Source organism: Bos javanicus, chromosome 1 (genome assembly GCF_032452875.1).
Source record: "Bos javanicus breed banteng chromosome 1, ARS-OSU_banteng_1.0, whole genome shotgun sequence".
Classification (NCBI taxonomy): Eukaryota; Metazoa; Chordata; class Mammalia; order Artiodactyla; family Bovidae; genus Bos; species Bos javanicus.
The window spans coordinates 42,206,828-42,229,375 of record NC_083868.1 but is presented as its reverse complement, the minus strand read 5'-3'; the positions used below and the strand labels follow the sequence as shown (position 1 = coordinate 42,229,375).

The following is a 22,548-nucleotide window of genomic DNA, read 5'->3' as shown; positions in this document are numbered from 1 at the left end:
ACTGGAAAAATGGCCATGTGACATGTGTGCTGTGCACAGTGGGCTTCGGTATTAGTGTTTATGCTTCTGGAAAATGTATTGCTTGAACTAAATGCACCCTCTATTGAGCACAAATGATTCAACCACAATTTAATAGGGAGATCATTACTTCTGCAAAAGGATTTTCAAGATTAGCTGTGAGGAATCGAATCATTGTCTACAGAGGAAATGGAGATGTTACTTGCTCAGCATTGTAAAATTGTATGGCAACATAGACAGACATGGTCTATTATTTATGTCAATAAGTAGAAGGATAAATTTTTTAAAAAAGTGCATGCTTCAGTTGAGTTGTAAATACTAACACTCCTACTTAGCCTTATTAATCCCTGAGGATTACTTATTTTCCTTAAGACATCTTATTTTCAGCTTCCAATGGTACTCTGAAAAGCGATCTGTTGAGGGAATGGAGTTGAGATATTTCGCCATCATGTACTCCTTTCACCTGTTTAAAGTGATGGTTTTCATCACGTTGTTCCCCTTCCACTGACTGATCAGAGTTGTATAGGAGGACTGGCTAAGTGCCTTGTAGCCTACCAGGTGATCTAAGTAGTCTATATAAGAAGAGAAAGAATAGATTTAATTTAAATTATTGAATTAGATGGGCTGCCCAATATTAAGGAATGGGTATTGTGGCTGCTGCCAGTGTCTAATAGTCAGTATGTGATGCTGCTCATGTCACATAATCAGTAATTCTAAACTTTCAACTTCTTGGCATATAAGTATTAAGCTGGACAGGCTTTCCATGATAGCTATGACAAACTTTATGGTTATTAGAGGCCAAATACATTTTAAAAGTTACATGTATCATACATTTTTGTTACAAAGGATTCAAATTATATAGAACTACACAGAATAAAACATATTAGCTCTTCTTCAGCTCTGTCCTAGTCAGTAACAAGGTTGAGCTTGGTATTACACCAACCTGCTTTAGCACATTTTTCTTTGTTTATAATGTAGTATTTAATTACAAACATACCAGTGCATCAGATGTTTGAGTAGCTTAAAGAGCCTGTACAAGTAACAGATTTATTAACTGAATAAACATACATAAATATATATAAAAATATTATGCTCAAAATTTATATCCCCAATATGCTTTTAATTTTTTCCCTTAACACTATGCTTTATAGATCTTTCCAAGTCAATCCATGAAAGTCAGCTTCACTATTTTTAATGTCTGTATAATATTTTATTGTGCAAATGTATAATTATTGATTCATTATTACTGTATTGGAGGATACTTCATTTGCATTCAATTTTCTCTATCATAAATAATGGTGCTTTCAGTATCCTGTGCATAAGTTTGTTCTCATGTGAAAGTATTTCTGTGGAAAAGAGTTCTAGTTGGCTAAAAGTTACAAATTGAAATTTTGCGATACTGCCAAATGCGCTTCAAAATAGGCTTATTAATTTATACTCCCACCAACAGTGTATGAGAGTACTTATTTGTACTTATCACTGCCAGCTCTGGATATCATAAATCTTTTTAATTTCTGCTAGTCCTATGCTTGAAAATACAATCTTATTTAGTTTTATTTTGCATTTTTCCAATTATTAGTGAGGTTGGGCAGCTTTTTATATGTTCACTGTCATTCGCATTTCATCTTCAGTGAATTGATTTTTCTCATTTTTTTCCCTATCTGACTATTTTTTATTATTGATCCATGAATCTGATGTCTTATCATTCTTGTCTTGACCTACTGACCTTTATTTTTTGTTAATCCTGATGTTGATTCTGTGTATTTCTTCTATGCATGTGTGTGATACAGCAGTTACAAAAAAAATACTTAATAGTTTTTCATTGTAAAAGTAAAAATACAAAGATTTTAAAAATTCCTTCTTGTCTTCTATTGTTTAAAACACCTCAGAAAGCCAAATATTTGGAAACTGATAATAGACAAACAAACTATGATGCTATTAGCTCATGTCCTGGCATTTTTGTTCAAATGCTTACATCCGAAATAATTGAGAAGCTGGGGAACCCACCCATTTTTCACTTTTCACTTTATTAGGTGACTCATGAATTCAGTAACACTCAAGTACCTATACTGCACACACAGATATAAAAATAAATATGTTCTTTGATGCCTCCTTCAAGGAATTGAGAGTCTAACTAGAGAGAGATACACATACACAGTTGTTGAGAGATCCTAGGGTGTGTGATCCGTGGCTGGGTGTGTCTACCTGGTACACTGTGGGCCTGGCGCTCCAGAAGTCTCCTTCTACAGGGCAAGTCTCTCAGAGAAAGCACAGTAAGAGAGAACAGAGTGAGCACTGTGAGCCAGACATGTTACTGAATCCTTAGATTGCAGAGAATAGATGTGGGTTTGAGTACATGTGCTTATGGCTGCAATTTCTTGGTTTCTTCCCACCATCGGGTTTATATTTGTCTGCAGATTTGAGCAGGGAGGGAGGAAGGGGAGCTGAAAGTCAAAACTGACAGAGGTATTTCATTAAAACCCTAAAAGACATAAAAAATATAAGACGTACTTTGGGAGCTCTGTGTAATCAAGTGTTGCTCTAAGAAAGTAAAAGTGACTTCTCTAACCATTTCATGACAGAACATCATGCAACAACACTTACTGAAACAGGTTCCCTGAAAATAAATTGCCAGTGTAAGGCAAGCAAAACATTTAGGGTCAAATACTTTGGGTCACAAAGGGTTAAACAAATGTTTTAATGTTGAGCCTTCTAAGAAACTTTTATAAGCTGATGTCCCTTGGTGAATTAATAACACAGAAATGCAAACTCAAAATAACTTAAGAACAGGCCACCTTTGGGGTTATCCCAGGAAAACATTTCTCAAAGAAAGATGCTTTGTCATATTGAGGGGTCTGGTACCTCTATGTACATCCACAGATGCCCCTCTATTCACGTTCTAGATAAGATCAAAGTAAAATCCAAAATAGCTAAGGTTATTTACTCTTAGGTATATTTAAAAGCAAATGATTGACTGGGGACTGAATTAAACATTTAATTATATTCCAGTTAATGACTCTTTCATTAAGCATGTGCCGTATTATAGTACATTAATCAGGCATGAGATACTTAGAGTTACTTTTAGCAGCTTCCTGCAACCTTGTTTACCCATGCCCACTAGTACCACAGAATGCATTTCGCATATTAGAAGTCATGATTTATTGGTTTAGGCACTCTGTATACTACTACACACAGAATTCCATGATTATCTTGTAGTTCATAGAAAAGACCTGACAGTGTGTTACTAAGCCTTGCACATTCCAAATTGCCACTGAAATGAAGAAAAAGGCTAAATAATAGATTAATTGCTAAAAATCTTAGAAGTAGTGGGGGCAAGAGATGTAAGAGCTAGGCAAATTCCTTTCTGAGAGTTGATAGGGTAAAGGATACAAAATATGTGTTAAAAGCATATTAAGGTAACTATCAGTAGAAAACCTCTAACTTACCAATGAATTACAAATAAACAGAGTTATTTTGACTAATGCAGAAAAACTATGAAAATAGGAAAAGGTAGATTGGAAAAATAAGATGACAGAAGTAACACTAAGCATATCAGTTATCATAATAAATGAAGAAGTGTTAAATTATTTATTAAAAGATACAGACTCTCAGACTGAGTCTCATGCATACATGTATGTACACACTCACCTAACTGGCTATTTGCAAGACAATAACCCAAAATAAAGTGACCCATTAAGATTAAATATAAAAAGTACAAAAATATTCCACATCAATCAAAACAAAAGTGTAATCAGGATCTGTCCTATTCATATTAACAAGAATGAAAGTAATAGTTATAAAATTTTGTATATAAAATAGCCAACATCAAAATACATAAAGCAAAATGATTAGAATGCCGGGAGAAATAGTTATATGGAAAGTTATGGAAGTTATATGGAAAGATTCCACATAATCTTCCAAAGTTATATGGAAGATTTTACTTCTTTCAGTTTAAATGCTAAGCTTTTAGGTCAAATACTAGTAAAAGGGCAATTGAATCACCACCCTGGATTCTTTACCTCCATAGCAGGAGAGAAGCATGTTCCCTTTTCCTTGGCCCTCATTTTCCAACAGAAATGTAATGTGACCCATTTGTATAATTTGACGTTTTCTAACAGGCACATTAAAAACAGAGTAAAAAGGTTAAATTAAAATGTTTTACTTAATCCAATATATTTAAATATTATTTCAACATATAATCAATATAAAATATTAATGAGAGATTTCACTTTTTTCATTCTATGGAATCTGGTTTGTATCTTACACATACAACACTTCTCAATTTGGATGTTAAATTTTCATAACAATGCTTGATCTCCATTTAAATTCTATAAAATGTATGACTGAAACCACAGAATTACATACTCAAGCTTTTCCAAACCTTCTGAGATTTTTCAGAAGAATAGAACGAGCATCAATTTTTAAATCAAAATTAATTAAAATCAAATATAATAAAAAATCAGTTTCTCAATCACACAAGTCACATTTCAGTGTTCAGTAGATACATATGTCAAGTGGCTACCACTTCAGATGGCAAAACGCTAGGTAACGTTTCTGTTCTCCTGATGATTATTCCATATCATATTCTTCCTAAACCACTAACATTTCCTACCTCATCATCAGTTATAACTGATTATGTTTCTAACATGCTTGAGAAAATAGTTATCCTGAAGAGAACTTCAATAAACTGGCATGATCACATCCGGACCCATGTACTCTATTTTCTTTCCAGTACTTGAGATGAACAGTTCTTACTCCTAATCTAAAATCAGTCCTTCCTCTTGTGCATTATATTCTATTCTCAAGGACATAATTTCAGGAAATCTGACTGCCCTGTTTCTCTAGAGAGAAAAGTCATAACCGTACTATGATCTTAAAAATGTTCTACTGTCTTAATTTCTTTTTCCAGCTTGTGTCCCGTTTCTCTGCTTCTTTCTATAGCAGAACTTCTCAAAAATTATCTATACATCTTGGCCTCAATGTTTTTCCCCTCATTTTCCTTTATATTCATTCCAATCAAACCTTTACCTTCACTGTTAACACTGAAACTACTATTTCAAAGACATCAGTCGCCTCCTTTTTGTTAAATCAAATGGTCAACTCTCACATCCTCTCCCTTGATATTGATATATCTTTTCTCCTTAAAATACCCTTTTCACTTTTATCCCTGGACATCACGTATTCTTCACTTTTCTTCTACCTTGATGATTATTTCCTCTCATTATTCTCCTCATCCTCTTCCCAACGTCTTAGCTCAGACTGACCCAGGACTCTTCTCATATTTGGCAATTTCATCCAGTCTCATGGCTTTAAATACCACTGATATGCCAGTGACTTGCAAATGTGTATCCCCAGCCTGAATTTCTTCCCTCACTTCTAGCCTTATATACATCTTGCACTCAACATCTTTCCTTGGTTATATCAGTTCAGTTCAGTTCAGTTCAGTCGCTCAGTCGTGTCCGACTCTTTGCAACCCCATGAGTCGCAGCACGCCAGGCCTCCCTGTCCATCACCAACTCCCAGAGTTCACTCAAACTCACGTCTATTGAGTCCGTGATGCCATCCAGCCATCTCATCCTCTGTTGTCCCCTTTTCCTCTTGCCCCCAATCCCTCTCAGCATCAGAGTCTTTTCCAATGAGTCAACTCTTCGCATGAGGTGGCCAAAGTACTGGAGTTTCAGCTTTAGCATCATTCCTTCCAAAGAACACCCAGGGCTGATCTACTTTAGAATGGACTGGTTGGATCTCCTTGCAGTCCAAGGGACTCTCAAGAGTCTTCTCCAACACCACAGTTCAAAATCATCAATTCTTTGGAGCTCAGCTTTCTTCACAGTCCAACTCTCACATCCATACATGACTACTGGAAAAACCATAGCCTTGACTAGATGGACCTTTGTTGGCAAAGTAATGTCTCTGCTTTTTAATATGCTATCTAGGTTGGTTATATAACTGGCACATAAAACTTAACATATCTAAAATCAAGTATTTTTTTCCCCTAAGTGCTTTTCCATGTATTCTTCCCTTCTGGGTAGCCTAGGAAACCTTAGAATTTTCCTTTTACCTTTAAATTAAAAAAATAAAATCATGTCTAGTGCAACAAGAATGCTGTTAGCTGTGTCTTAAGAATACACCCAGAATCGGATCACTTCTAATCACTTCCGTTTTTTTCTTTTTACTCTTGCATACATTTTAGAATTTTGTAAGGTGGCCATTCTTTTACCTTTTAAGTCAAAAGATGACAGGATGACATCCAGTACAGTAGTTTACTTCTGATTTAAGATTTAATTTATCTATGTAAGCATTCCTGAAGTTCAATGAAAAAATTTGATGTAATATATCAGGGTTTGTTCTTTAATAAGGTGTATAGATACATATTCAGAAATTAGAGAACAAATGTTTTGGATAAGGTTATCACTCTATTGTATCATAAAGTGAATTTCAAAGTTATGCTAATAAAGTTATAATTTGGTTTTCTAGGTTCCAAAACAAGAGTTATGCTATGTAGATTCTTTGGGTTGTCACTTTCCACTGGGTCTTTGTTACTCTTTAAACTTCCCATTCAAGGCCTGTGCAGTTTGTTTAACCATAAAACTGGAATCGAAGCAGGTCTCTGATTGCTTTCTGCTGTTCTCCTTGTGAATTAAATGTATAACAGTGTATTGCTATTTCTTTTGCAGTTTGTCTGCTGCAAAGCACAGGCCCCAGAGATGTGATTTTCATCAGAATGGGAGAGAGAATCCCCATTTGGCTATATATATTGATATATTAGAATCCTGCAAGGTTTTACTTATTTATTTATTTTTTAAATTTTATCTTATTTTTAAACTTTACAATATTGTATTAGTTTTGCCAAATATCGAAATGAATCCACCACAGGTATATCCGCGTTCTCCATCCTGAACCCTCCACCCTCCTCCCTCCCCTACCCTCCCTCTGGGTCGTCCCAGTGCACCAGCCCCAAGCATCCAGTACCGTGCATTGAACCTGGACTGGCGACTCGTTTCATACATGATATTATACATGTTTCAATGCTATTCTCCCAAATCTCCCCACCCTCTCCCTCTCCCACAGAGTCCATAAGACTGATCTATACATCGGTGTCTCTTTTGCTGTCTTGTACACAGGGTTATTGTTACCATCTTTCTAAATTCCATATATATGCGTTAGTATACTGTATTGGTGTTTTTCTTTCTGGCTTACTTCACTCTGTATAATAGGTTCCAGTTTCATCCATCTCATTAGAACTAATTCAAATGTATTCTTTTTAATGGCTGAGTAATACTCCATTGTGTATATGTACCACAGCTTTCTTATCCATTCATCTGCTGATGGGCATCTAGGTTGCTTCCATGTCCTGGCTATTAAAAATATGGAACGCTTCACGAATTTGCATGTCATCCTTGCGCAGGGGCCATGCTAATCTTCTCTGTATCGTTCCAACTTTAGTATATGTGCTGCCGAAGCGAGCACTCCTGCAAGGTTTTAATTGCTCATGTAATCTCACCCTGAATTCCTAATCTCACCCCGAATTCCTAATCACACGCCACTTCCTAGCTGAGAATACCTGGTGAAGTGAGTAAAAAACGGGTTTGTGTCATAGCCTTCAAATAGAGAAGGATGGGGAAGGATGGAGAACCACAGCGCAAGGTTGTGGTTAAGAAATGTGCTTTAGATGACAGCAGTGAATAATAAACAGAGTGCCTGCTTCAGCAAATGGTTTTCCTGTCTCCTTTTAATTGAATCAGTCAGTTATTAGACTCAAATAACCATTTCCTAAAGTGGCTTCAATAAGTGGCTGCAGTACAGAGGCCATTGTACTATACTTTTCAAGGACTTGATTCAAACTCTGTAATTAAATTTTCCTGATTCCTCTAAGTCACAGGGCTACCACATGCGCAGAGCAGAAGCTGGTCCTGTCTAGAGAAAATGTGTTTTCATCCTCTTTAGGAGAAAGGCAGAATATGGGTTTATTAATTAATAAAATGAGTAGATAAATTATTTTATTGTCTAAAAGGAAAATTATTTTGTATAGCCAGAAGTACCCAAATATTCTTGAAAACTGCAGGCTCAAATGGATAAAAATGAACTGCTGAAAAGAAGTACATTGCAACCATTCTTGGCTGAGTGTGTTATGAAGCATTAGCAAGCAAGCTGGAGTGGATCAATACAGCCTTATTAAAATCCTTAGGTGGGTAGTAGAATCGAGACAATATGTTCACTTGGTTGGAATGCAGTTTCAGATACTTAGAAAAGAAACACAGTGCTGTTAATATGCTTCCATTACCACTCACATAGGCATTATTTCTTGGGCGATGAATCACTACCTAATCATCTAGTTTTTTTTTTTTTTTTTCCGGTCAAGTGTTACAGTTAGCTTTTAGTGTTATAAGTTAGCTTCTCTCTGTTTTTCTACCTTCACATCATTTTAAGTATAGGTCTTTCTTACAAAATGTCACTCTTTTCTTTGGAATATTTAAGACTTTTGGAAAGCTATTCCACACTACTACTACATAAGTTATATTATTTAAGTCAAGGGTAAAATATATGCTTAATACTAGACAGAGTTATAATTAAAAATTATTGCAGAAAGCAAGATGCAGTTTTTGTTAGAGACATGGTATTCATGGTACTCATACTTCCCCGTGTGCTCAGAAGTACAAGTCTGGAGCAAAGAGATTCTTAAGGAGATGGACTTGGTCAATGGCCCAGCCTATAGAGGCCTGCGGAATAAGGTTTATCCTGATTTGGGGGCTTTTTGTTTGGAAAACTTGTTCTGAAGTAGTGGTAAACCCACCCTTACATGTAACCTAGAGTGGAACTAATAGTCTTAACCTGATCCTAACCTGTTTTCTACCAAATTAGGTTAGGCTGCTAGCAAGACATCCCAAAACTCAACTGGAGAAACACAGAAAAGGCTCATATTTCAATAACTACTAATTCAGCTCATCTTCCATCAGTACAAAGTGAATGGGGATGTTATCCCTTCAAAGTAATGGTTTCATCTCCTCTCCTCCCCTGCTATGTCTGCAATTGGTTGGACTATTCATGCCACTCTCCTTCCTAGGTCTCTTCCTTCTCTTTCTCCCTCTTCCTGTCTCTGTTCTTCCTTTCTACCCTCCAGCTTTTTTTCATATTGAGGCTACTGAAATAATACCTCAGAAATGAGTCTTTACAAACCAAATGCTTGCAAGTCTGACTTTAAAGAGAAGAAAAACTAGAGATAAGGAAGTAGTGTGAAGATAATTGATGTTTAAAGATTTTTCGTAATTTAAAAAGAGAATTATCCACAGAATTCTGTTAATAGCTAGTCTCCTTCAGGACTTTTTTTTAATGGTCAGACATTTGGTTTAGAGAGTCAGCTCCACACACTTCTACTATAAGTTCAGGGAAATTTTAGCTGGTGAAGTTTCCATTTCCTTTTCACTACCCAGATCATTTTCACTTTGGAATGCAAATGAATCAAAGCTGAGGTTCCAATATGAAAAATCCATTTCAGCAAAATCAATTTAAAGGAAAAATATTTAGTTTAGTTTTTTAGAGTAAGGAATAAGTTTCTGCTCTCACGTGACCCTGAGAGAAGTCGCTTATATAAAATGGTAACAAAAACAATCTTAGCAGGATTTAAGGAGAACTCACTTTGACATGTATCTTTCCCCTCCTCTTTCATCATCCTTCCTATCAGGGGTTCCTTCTTCTCCCTTCCTCCTTCTTCCTAATTTCTTTTGATTCTTTCCTTTCTCCTTTCTTCTTTCCTGTCTTTTAAAAGCAAACAAACAAACAAAAACAGTAGGCTAGGGATGCAGCAGTACGTTTACACTCTCCTCCACGCATGTGTCTGTTTTGCCTCCTTGTGACCTTCACTATTTTCAGTGACTATGCAATTCTTCTTTTCTACCTAAACTTCCTCTAATCATTCCCCTACTCCTCTCAACAGGTAAAAAGAATTATAGTAAATAAAGTGCTGGTCTTGAAAGCCAAAAACTCACCTAATTTGTAGAAATAAGAATAGTTTGGAACAAGGACTGCTAATAGCAAAACACTATTCAGAGCGAAGTTGCAGGGAGTAAAGTATGGGATTATCATTATAAAGGCAAAAACTATTCAGCAGAAAGTAGCACAGAGTCGGACACAACTGAAGTGACTTAGCAGTAGCAGCAGCAGCAGCAGCAGCAGCAGCAGCATTCTTTAGACTTGGAAGTTGGAGTATTATTCGGTAGACCCACAAAAGCACTCTGGGTGATTTAAGAGGTAAGAATCAGAACTTGAAATTGGAATTGAAAAAGACTTATTATATAATTAATCCCTTTGACTAGGAAAGGAACAATACAGTTTTGGAGCTAAATTTAATTGAGATTTAAGTGGATTCTTTGAAACTCTTCCATTTTTCCTCTGGAAAGCACTAAGAGCTCATCCTTTCAGGAGTAACGATGGACAGTATAATCCACTAGTGCATGGTATATCCTAAATCAAGTTCTCAGCAGCCACAGTGGGGCAGTCAAAGGTATTCTGACTGAAATGAGAATCTAAACAGCTTTGCAGTGTGCATAGGGAAGGAGGTTAAACCTTTTGGAAAGAAAATGATCAAAATTATAGCTTCTATTTCTACTCTTTTTTATTTTTGACATTGAAAATTTATTCTAGGATTTCATCTTTTAACCCAAGACTCCTGCAGCAACTTCTTAACAGTTCCTGTGAACAGTTTTAAAAAAGGATTAAATCATTTTGGCCTGAGTCTAAGGTATTTTAAAGTACTATCCTCCCTGCAAACAGTATCAAGATTATAGCAAGGAGAGTAGATATTAAAGAATAATAAGGCAATGTGCAAATTAAGCATTTTACATTTGACTTCCATTGAGGACTTTGCCACCTAGGTAATCCAACTGAATAGGCTCTATAAATCCACACTTTCCAACACGTAGTTCTCATACACCAGTCAAGTAACAGCAGACTGAAGCAGGCTTTTTAAAAAAGGATTCCAGGGACTGAAAAAGAATTTATCTTACCAGCTTTTTCCTTAAGAAAGGAGGTCCACATGTCACCTGTCATTATTTCCTTTCTCTCCCCCTCCTACCTTGCCCCAGTCTTCAGGGACTGAATTGAAAGAGAGGGACAGACAATGACTGAATGGTGTGGCTACTTGAGAACTTGTTCCTAAACCCCATGTCTCCTGTTCTTAGCTGGTTTTCTGTTCACAGGAAGTTATTTATGCTATAGGTGGGCCAAGTTTACAATAAACCACATAGGTGGTATCATGTTTTTACAGAAGGGAGAACTGACTCTCAGTGATATTTTAAAAAATGTATGGTCAGTGACTGAGTTGACACCTCACAGGGGCCACCAAAGATTGTGAAAGGAACTAATACAGCCCACCCAGAAGATCTACAGTAATTTAAACTTAGGTGTTCTTAGAGGTCATCTAGGGGGCCATCCCACACCTCCTAGATCCGATGAGTGAAACCCTTGTTTGTGTAAGAGTTAGGAATCCTGAGCAGATGAACAGCAGAGTCTAGTAAAAAAACTCCGGGAAGCCTTCATGACATCTGTTTTGAAGAAGGAGATGGAAGTGTGTGTGGTGGTGGTATTTGGGATTGACAAAGGACCTCTGTGGATAGTGAGTATACTAGAGTGAAGTGAGTATGCTATGTGCTAAAATTCATAAAGCCATTAGGCTTTGCTGAAATCAAAGCATATTTTTTTTTCAAAGGTGTGAATCACCATGTTAAGCTGCTCATAAATTACTTGAAAGTGAGTGATCCAGGCTCTGTATGTTAGATGACCAGACAGCTGCTTACATGTAAGAATTTGCCATTGTGTAAGAAAGGTCTTAAAACTTGATATGCCTATAATCACATAGCAGTAATATCCCAGGAAACCAGAGTAAACCCCATGGAAAGAAATGTGCATAAGTGAAATACACATGAGAGATGGAAAGTAGACAAATCTCATTAGACATGGCTAAATATTCTGTTTTCTATAGAAAACAGATATATCTGAGAAGAAAGATTGCCTTTGTCCCTTTTTAACTTTTCCCAATTTTGTCTAAGGATACCATTGATGGTATTTTGAAACCCTTATGGGAAGCAATTTTTTACCCTCCACTTAATTACCTGATATTGTAGCTATATTTTGATATTTTGTGTGGCTATTTAGCAATATATATTGTAATTTGTAATGATAAGTATGAGGAATTTTATTTCCCAGAAAATGAGTTGGGCTAGTGCTTTTGGTCCTTATTTGACTGGTAGATATTATAGCTAGTTTTTCATTATCTTTAGAAGGAATGGTCCTTCTGGGTAGGATATTTATTACACAGAAAACCCCAACTTCATTTCAATATGCCTAGAAACTCAGCCTTTTATCAAACTTGCTAACAAGTTGCAACAAATGAGTGATTCGTTCCCCAGAGAAATAGCCACAACACATTAAGAAGAAGGTGGAAGAAGCTAAAAGCTTGGATAATCCATCAGCTAGTTAATTCACACCTGAATAATTGAGAGTTTGCTTTACAGTTACTGAATATTTATGAAGATTCCACAATATGTTGAAAAGTAGATGCACCAAGTAAAAATAACCTAAATAAAACCAATATGCACATAGTTTATGTTTAATACGAATCTTGCTACCTGACTGGAACAGGAGAAATAGGATGTGCTTTCAAAGCTTAGTGTGTTAATACGAATCTTGCTACCTGACTGGAACAGGAGAAATAGGATGTGCTTTCAAAGCTTAGTGTGTATAAGAACCATGAAGAGGGTGTGTCTGCTAAAACTGCAGATTTCTAGAGAAGGCGCAGCGATGCTCTTTGGGAATATGCATTTCTCTCATTTTATCCCAGATGATTCTGAAAGTGGGTGGTCTAGAGATCTCTTTTGGAGAAAATATCAATGTAGGTAGTGACAGGAAAATCTTATTTCCTAGAAGTCATAAGATAAGAAATCAGAGAGACATGGACCAACAAACTAAAGAAAGAGAAGAAGCCAATGAGGAATGCCTATTAGCATAAAGGAGAGCATAGCCAAAAAGAGAGAAAAAAAGATAAAGGCAGATAATAGAATAATGGTACCATAAAAGATCTTAGTATCTTAGAGATTTGCTGTAATGCTGTGATGTCTGTGATTTAGTGTAAATTACTTAGTGTACCTTACACTGTAGATGTGATGACCAGTTGGAATTGGTCACTCACAGCTTTTTGGAATCTCACAGCTCAGTGATGGCTCACTAGCATTCTAAAAGGAAACCAGGACTCCGGAGGAGGTTGATACAACTAATTAAGCTATTTATGCTGGATCAAAAATAGAAGCTTTAATAATTAGCATGATAAACATCAGAAAAGGAATTCTATTCGTTAAATTAGTGAATGGTTGATTAGCATAATGGGTTTAGAAGCATATCCTCATTGATGAGACTAATGGCATTCAAGATATGTGTATTAGTTAAAATATTTTGGCAGTAACTTTCTTCTCTTAAATAATCAGAATATAGGAATGCAGAGAGGCCTATAGCTGGGCTGTCACATAAGGGATAGATTTAATCTCTTAATGCTCCATAAATTGTTGCGACACTTAATCTGAACATGTCTGACTGCCTGGGTTGTAAGGCTGTAGAATCCTGGCCCTCTGGATGTTGTTTTATGCTTCTTCAAGTTTTATATATATATATATATATATACACACATATATATATATATACACACACATATATTCTGCCCCCCCCCCCCCAGGTGAGATGTTTAGGGATCCCTTATAAGAATGGAGAATTGGGACTTCGTTATCTCACAGAACAAATTGTATGAATGTCTCGTTCCTGTTTGTTAATAAATATTGATATGTGAGGCAGAATTGTTCTGATTTGCTCTAATTTTAACTTGAAGCAAGTCTGTGGGGGTGGTTGCTCATTCTCATCACCTCAAATGTTTTGGTTGGTACAGCTATCTGCTAAAAGTGGTTATGCGTTGTCATGACCTAATTGGCAGAGACCAGTTCTCAAGACGAACATTAAAAAAAAACAAAAAAAAACTTTCTTGGGAGAGAAATTTGGTGAACCTGCTCTTGATTTTTCTCTTGTGAGAAAAATTTGATAAAGCAGCCTACAGTTTGTATGCTCTCCTCTGCAAGGCAAGTATATTTATTGTTCTGCTGTTTCTGTCCCAAGAAAATATGAAAGGGTCAACAGAAACTTGAATAGAAGTAATTTCCAAAGGCATATAACTTCTATGGTGTCACTCACTTCTCTAATTTGCTCCATAAAGAGCAAATAGGAGAAACTGGGAATAGCAGAATTTTGACCTTTCAGACATTGGTCTACTGTGCTCTCCAAAGAGCCATGATCTTTATGTTATTTAAGATCTTGGCTAGGCTATTCTCTACAAAAGATACCTAAAAAATTTTTGACTGTCTCAGTCCCTTCAATCTCCAAGTAACTGCTGGTAAAAAAAAAAAAAAAAAAAGAATTAAAAGCTAATCATGAAACTCTAGTTGTGTGTTCCTTAATTTTTTTTGCTTAAGTATTTTAAAATGATCAGATGCTTTCAGCAGATATGCCTAGAAAAAAGTTATATCAGTTAATACCTTTCATATTTATTTATATACAGGCACTCTGACATGAAAATATTCAAATGTGTTGCATGATAATTTATTTTGTTTCCTTATGGTATAAGTGAAACTGTAAATGAGAAAATGGAAATGTTGTATCTATATCTATGTGTCTATAGCAATATCGTTCCCAATATGATACTGTATGAATTAAATTCAGAACATGTAACCCAACAGACTTCCATGTTGAATGGTAAACGTATCTATGAGGTCATTTTAAAATATTAGAGTCAAATTATGGAGAAGCAGATTAATTAAGCCATAGACACTGTGAATGTTTAAGAATGGTATTCTAAAATCTCACACTTTCATTAAAAGTAAATGACTTAATTTGGGTATTCTGCCACTTTTACTGTTACATGATTTATTAGATAATGTTAACATGCAAAGTGCGAGATATCTATAAATAACTTTGTATACATTTGCCACAACTTGCCAGTTAATTATCATTTTGATATATGATGGTTCTGATTAATAAATCAGAAGGGAAACTCGATTATGAATGCATGAAATCAAACTTCATATGCAAGCCAAAATAAACCCAGCATTTGTAAGTCAGAAGAACCCATTAGGGAAACTAATATAGTAGTGTTCCAAGGCTACATTGTGTGGAAAATAATGCTCTCCTGTTTAATGGAAGAGAATGCTTAAGAGACAGACTACCTGGAGTAGTGCTTAAGACGACAGGACACTGAAGTAAAGGGCTCAAGTCAAAACAGAAATGACAATGTCTCCTACTCTTCACAGTTGAATTCAAGGAATATTTATTGAGTAACAAACTAAAGCCTCTTCTACAGAGGCCTGTTTTTAGATCAAGAAAAGACAATGAATAAATGCTTCTGATTTCAAATATAGGGGGGTTTTATGAGTTTAACTGTGTCTCTCCACAATTCCTTTGTTGCGGTTTTAACCCCAGTACTTTAGCCTATGAACTTACCTGGGAATAGGGTTACTGCAGATGTATCTAGTTAAGATGAGGTCATACAGGACTAGGGTGAATCCCTAATTCAATATAGCTGACATTCGTACAGAAAAGAGAAAATGTGGACCCAGAGACATGCACACAAGGATAATGCATGTAAACGTGAAGGCCGAGATGGCATAATTCTTCTACAAGTCAAGGAACATCAAAGATGGCCAGCAAATCACCAGAAGCAAGGAGAGAGGCATGAAGCAGATTCTGTGTCAGCTCTCAGAAGTAACCAATCCTGCAGAGTCCCTGCTCTCAGGTTTCAAGACTTCAGAACTGTGAAATAATAAATCCTGTTGTTCAAGTCACAAGGCTTGTGATATTTTGTTATGCAGTTTCACTGCAAGGGAAAATACAGTCTCTATCTTCAAAGTGCCTACAAACAGCTGTTCTCATGGAAAAGTCTGTAGAGAAGTCTGTTGGCAGAGTTTTTTCACTTAAATGGTAAAAGTCAGGAGCCGCAAAACAGAAGTAGGTAAAAGGGAAAACATATGTTACCCAGAGCTGAATTTTGATGAGGCTGAAGATGAAGGGGACAGATGATTCAAGGCATGAATGTGCCTTCTTAAAATAGTTGACCAAGAGCTCAGGGTTGGGAAGATCAGGGAACGAAAACCATGTGTAAATGTGTGTTGATGAGCTATGCCAAGAATAGGAAAAGTGGCATCAGTAGGAGAAGTGGAAGATTAAGTGGTTACAGAATTCTGTTTTAAGGACTTCTCTTTTAGCTCTAATTTGGGTGGACATACACTCTTTGAAGGACAAATGTGAGGATGCTGGACCTTTTTAACATGACAATATGTTTTACTATTAAAAAAGCATGTAGCATTTTCTTGTCAATCTTTAAAAAACTCTTTAAATTATTATAAAATATTTCAGACAAAAAATGTCACATAAAAACTAATACAAAGATTACTCACATATCCACTACCTGACTTTAAAAATGCAGTATTTCTGATACAGTTGAAGCTCTTTCATATCTCATTTGTTCCCCTAACTAGCATAGCCAATGGCTCGTACTCTGAACTTGCTGTTTATCATTCTCAAGCATTTCTTTTTGTATTTCCCCTGCGGAGTCATCCAGGTCAGAAGCAAGAATGCTGGTGTCTTTATACCTCTGCCTCTTTCAGTGGCAGTTATTGGTCCAAGGCTGTCCCTGGTGGGATATAAATCCCAAGTGGCTTCTCAGGTCTTTTTGCTGCAGGCAAAGTAGATGCCAGCAGTCTTTAGGACAGTCTTCTGACAAAGCCCCAGATGCTGACTGTTGGAGCAAAGCTGTAACTGAGCAGGACTCTATGGGGTTTTCCTGGGGGTAGACTGCTCCATGTCTTCTGCCTGACTCTTGTTTGTAGAAAAACTTTACCCTCCTTGGCCTTTCCTGAGTTCCAAAGAATACATTTAATCACAGAAGTGAGAAAATGAAGAAACAAACAAACAAAAAAGACAAGAAAAATATACTTCAGCCATTAAATAAAATTAAACACCTTTAGTTATTCTTCAAGGGTCTTAATGACCTTGCTAACCACAATGGTGTGGTCACTCACTTAGAGCCAGACATCCAGGAGTGTGAAGTCAAGCAGGCCTTAGGAAGCAGCTATTATGAAGAAAGCTAGTGGAGGTGACTAAATTTCAGCTGAGCTAATTAAAATCCTAAAAGATGATGAGGTTAAAGTACTGCACTCAATATGCCAGAAAATTTGGAAAACTCAGCAGTGGCCACAAGATTGGAAAAAGTCAGTTTTCATTCTAATCCCAAAGAACAGCAATGCCAAAGAATGTTCAAACTATCGCACAATTGCATTTATTTCACATGCTAGCAAGGTAATGCTCAAAATCCTTCAAGCTAGGCTTCAACAGTACATACTCTGAGAACTTACACATGTACAAGCTGGATTTTGAAAAGGCAGAGGAACCAGAGATCAAATTGCCAACATCCATTGGATCATAGAAAAAGCAAGAAAATCCCAGAAGAAAACATCTACTTCTGCTTCACTGACTATGGTAAAGACTTTGATTGTGTGGATCACTACAAACTGTGGAAAATTGTTACAGAGATGGGAATATCATACCACCTTCCCTGTCTCCTGAGAAATCTGTATGCAGGTCAAGAAGCAACAGTTAGAACTGGACATGGAACAATGGACTGGTTCAAAGTTGGGAAAGGAGTACATCAAGGCTGTATATTGTCACCTTGCTTATTTAACTTACAAGCAGACTACATCAAGTGAAATGCTGGGTTGGAAGAAGCACAAGCTGGAATCAAGATTGCCTGGAGAAATATGAACAACCTCAGATATGCAGATGACATCATCCTTATGGCAGAAACCCAAGAGGAATTAAAGAGCTTCTTGATGAAGGTGAAAGAGGAGAGTGAAAAAGTTGGCTTAAAACTTAACATTTAAAAAACAAACATCATGATATCCGGCCCCATCACTTTGTGGCAAATAGATGGGGAAACAATGGAAACAGTGACAGACTTTATTTTGGGGGGCTCCAAAATCACTGCAGATGGTGATTGCAGCCATGAAATTAAAAGAAACTTGTTTCTTGGAAGAAAAGCTATGACACACCTAGACAGCATATTAAAAAGCAGAGATATTACTTTGCTGACAAAGGTCTGTCTAGTCAAAGTTATGGTGTTTTCAGTAGTCATAGACAGATGTGAGAGTTGGACTCTAAAGAAGGCTGAGCACCAAAGAATTGATGCTTTTGAACTGTGGTGTTGTAGGAGACTCTTGTCCCTTGGATAGCAAAGAGATCAAGCCAGTTGATCCTAAAGTAAATCAACCCCAAATATTTATTAGAAGACCTGATGCTAAAGCTGAAGCTCCAATACTTTGACCATCTGATGCAAAGAGCTGACTCACTAGAAAAGACCCTGATGCTGGGGAAAATTGAGGGAATGAGAAGGGGGAGATAGAGGATGAGATGGTTGAATGGTATCATTGACTCAATGGGCATGAATTTAAGCAAACTCTTGGAGACAGTGAATGACAGGGAAGTCTAGCATGCTGCAGTCCATATGATCATGAAGAGTTGGCTGACAACTGAATAACAACAAGGGCTATAGACAGTACTTTGAGCCATAACTTTTGGGTTGTTTTGCTGAAACCCCCACCAGATGGAAGAAGTTTACTGAATGCTGACCAAAAGCACAAAGACCCCACATGTATTGGAATCAGAGAGAGGATTGATGATATTGACTCCTGACTACCTTACTACCAACCAATCAGAAGAATGTCTATGAGCTGATCATACACCTCACAACACTCTCCCTTATTCTGACTTTAAAAACCATTCCCTAAAGCCACTGGCAGGTCTGAGTATGTTTTAGCATTAGCTTCCTGTACTCTTTGTTTGGCACCTGCAATAAACTCTGCATTTTCCTTCACCACAATCTGTGTCAGTGTATCAACTTTACTGTAAGCAGGCAAATGGACCCAAGTTTGGTATGGTAACAAATGTATATTAGGAGCCTGGGTACATAACAGTGGTAAAAGGAATAAGAAATACAGGAAGCACACTGTCAATATATACTACCTGTCCTATCACATAGATACATCATGATTTATTTTCTTGTTGGTGGATATTTAATTCAAGTGACTATTACAGTTTTTAAGAGTAGATGCTAAGAATGACATTAAAATAGACATTTTAAAGGCATCTTTAAGCATTCCCTAAAGACTTATTTTGTTTTTGAATTTAAGAAGTAAGTCTCTCATAAAGTCCTCCTCTATGAGAAATCAGCTGAAGAGGTAGAAGACTGTTTATTCAGTACTGTCAGAGATGAAGTGATCTGGGAAATGAACTAGAACTCTTTCTCATAGTGGGAAACTTGTCTTGATGCCTTAGGTCCAGATGTTCCAGGTGAGGGCTCTTTGCTGAAGTTTGGGGCAGGGACTGTGTCCTGGCCTCATAAGATACCCTTATGAAAGAAGATCTTCCATTTTCCAGGGCAATTTCAAGTCCTTTAAAAATCCAGTTTATACCTTGCTTAATCTTCAGTTATTTTGTTTAATGTTTTAAAACATATGTTTCATCTTTAGTGTCTTTTTTCATTACTTGTTCAATTAATACTTGATTTTTTTTTCTTTTCTTTAGTGGAAATCAGGATATATTTGCAAAAGGGGAAATCAGGATATATTTGCAAAAGGGGACAGGCTGATTGCTCAAACTCAAGACAAAGAGGATTGGTATTTGTTTTTCCTTCCTCATCTCCCACCTCTTCCCACACGCTTAGTTCTTAAATTTTGAGAAACTAAAAAGATCTCTGTCTCCTATTTGAGCTCTGGATGGTCTGCAGGACATAAAAGGAAGTCCTGTGAGACAGGATAGTCGCCTGAATCATACATACAAAAACAATGGTTTTGCCATCTTGACAATACAGCAGAGTTTTCCACCCAAAGAGCACATTACTTTTCACTAATTTGCCAAAGAGCACTCAAAGCAGTACTGATTTGTCCATGCAATCCACAAACTATGTATACAAAGACTACAAGGACATCCAGGAGAGGAAATCCACCTGTGTAAATCTCCAACTTGAACACATTTGTTTAAGTCCCAAAGATAAACTGTGAAAGATGTGATGGGGGTAATGTTGCTTAAGGAGGACCCCTTAAATGAAGGCAAATCTTGTTGCAATTTAAATTTTGGGATCTATTCATTCATGTATTAGAATTTCCATTTTAATGGCCTGGCTTAAGGATAAACAACTAACATATAACCACAGAAAATAACCAGACTAATATTTTGGGAAACATTTAACATATCTCCCTGTTTTCAGCTCTTTAGGAGATGATTAGTGTGATGGATTGAATGTTTGTGTTGCTCAAAACTTGTATGTTGAAGCCCTAACCACCTCATGTAATGGTATTCAGAAGTGGAGGCTTTGGGGGGTTATTAGGATTGGATGAGGTCATGAGGGTGGAATCCCAATAATGGCATTTGTGTCCTGATAAGAAGCAGAGAGCTTGCTCTCTTTTAATCATGTAAGAGCACAGTGAAAAGGTGGTTTTCTACAGGCCAGGAAGGGACCTCTCACCAGGGAATTGAATAAGCCAAAGCCTTGATGCTGGACTTTTCGCCTTCGTAACTTGGAGAAATAAATTCCTATTGCTTAAGCCAGTCAGTCTATGGCATTTTGTCATGGCAGCCCAAACTGATTAACAGAGTCAGGTGAAGAAAATTTCTAATAGGTATTTTAGTTTGGATGTCTGAAAATCTGATTATATGCTTAAAAATTAGAATTTGTGGCTTGAAAATAAAAGTTTTATAAACTATATAATATCTCAGTAATAGGTCTTCATCCATCATAAACTCCATGTTCTATGAAGTTTCTTTAGTGTTAGAATCCACTGGAGGAGCTCTTAAATTATGTTAACATATTTCTTAAGATGAACATGAGGGCTTGAGATACCTCCAAGTAAGCTGACCAACATCAGGGAGCTCTGTCTTTACAATTCTTTTTGCTCTGAACTTCTTTTGATAACATTGTACCAAAAAAAATCTTTATCAATATTTTCCATCTATATGAAAAATGCAGCTCATAGTATGAGGGCTCAGAAATACTGTCAGTGCTATGGCACTACAAAAAGAGATGTTATTTTTGGATTTACAAAGATGGCAGGGAACCAGTATTTTCCACTTTCTTATAGGAAGTAACTCATCTTAGAAATTCAGTGAAAAAGGCTGCATCTGACATGAACTTTGAGCAAGTATATTGATAGAAATGACAAGATATAGAAAGGAGTCACTGAAATCTGGAAAAGGAACTCAGATTAGACCAAAACAGACAATTATCTTAGATATTTTTTATGAATTCTTTACTGAGAAGAAATTAGAATTTAATATTAGAATACTATTTTCTTGTATTGAGTAGACTTACGATTAATGTAATGTCTGATAAAATGTATTTTATTTTCATAATGTAGGTTCAGGGCATTTTAAGTAATCCTTTTGTCATCCCCAAAGATCTAGAATTGAAGAGTCTCCAGACATTGTCATCTATTGATATCTTTACTGGCAGAGTCTCTGTGACTATGATAGCTTAGATTCTTGGTCAGTACAGATAAAATCAGGTAAGAAGTCACCCTATAGAATGCTGTTTTTTTTTTTTTTTTCCTAACTCTTCTCAGCATATTTTATTTTATTCTTTTTTTTTTTTTACTTTACAATATTGTATTGGTTTTGAAGTATGACAGAATGCTGTTTCAATGGGGCATATTTCTGTTATATTGTGCCACATCCATGTCTTATTTTTGTCTTCCTTATTCTTGTTTATTTCTTGTAAATTGTGGCATAACATCCCTTATCCTCTTGTGTATCTTGCATTTTTCTGGGAAAGTTATATTCAAGCGATGTACATTGAAGGATAGGAGTTTACAGTGTGGTCCCAATACCTTTCAAATCACAATGTTCATTTCCATCTGTACTGTGCTTCCTGTCAATGTGAATGGCAAGATGGCTTCAATTTAGACGGTAAAGGGACATGAGGAGTTTTAAAAGACTTCTATTAGAAATGTGACCCAGATTAACCTAAAATATTCAAAGCTATAAAACTAGTAAAAATGAATATATAGCAACATTTCAAAAATAAAGAGAACAGTACAAAACAGTAAAAAGGAAGTATAATGAATATTTTATTTTAAGATTATTATTATAACCTTTTTTCCGGCAATGTTTTATAAGTTTTCAAGAGTAGGAATTTAAAAATAATATTTAGCCAGGAACAGAATTCAAAATAACAGAGAATACGTCCTGCTTTGTTCTTGAGAGTTTCTTATATTTTTTTGTTTCAGGATGAGGAATAAAAATTCAAACAGTTTTCCACATGATCTTACTAGGTGCTAGATTGGCTTATATTTTTTTCTGGACTATTTCTAACACTTGAATAAACCTGTAATAGTGTTGGTGGGATGGAGGAAATTCTTACTTGAGCAAATGTTTAAATTCTGGGATTATATAACCTGT

The 22,548-nt window shown here is 36.2% G+C and overlaps 1 protein-coding gene and 1 non-coding gene across 12 annotated transcripts in view; both read right to left on the bottom strand.

The window, feature by feature from the left end:
* The window catches only part of EPHA6 (EPH receptor A6), a 1,025,466-nt gene that overhangs the window by 100,165 nt on the left and 902,753 nt on the right, over window positions 1–22,548 (bottom strand). The window lies entirely within an intron of this gene.
* Window positions 7,382–7,488, bottom strand: LOC133255534 (U6 spliceosomal RNA). The gene has a single exon (XR_009738965.1). It is a non-coding gene; the product is annotated as a U6 spliceosomal RNA (small nuclear RNA).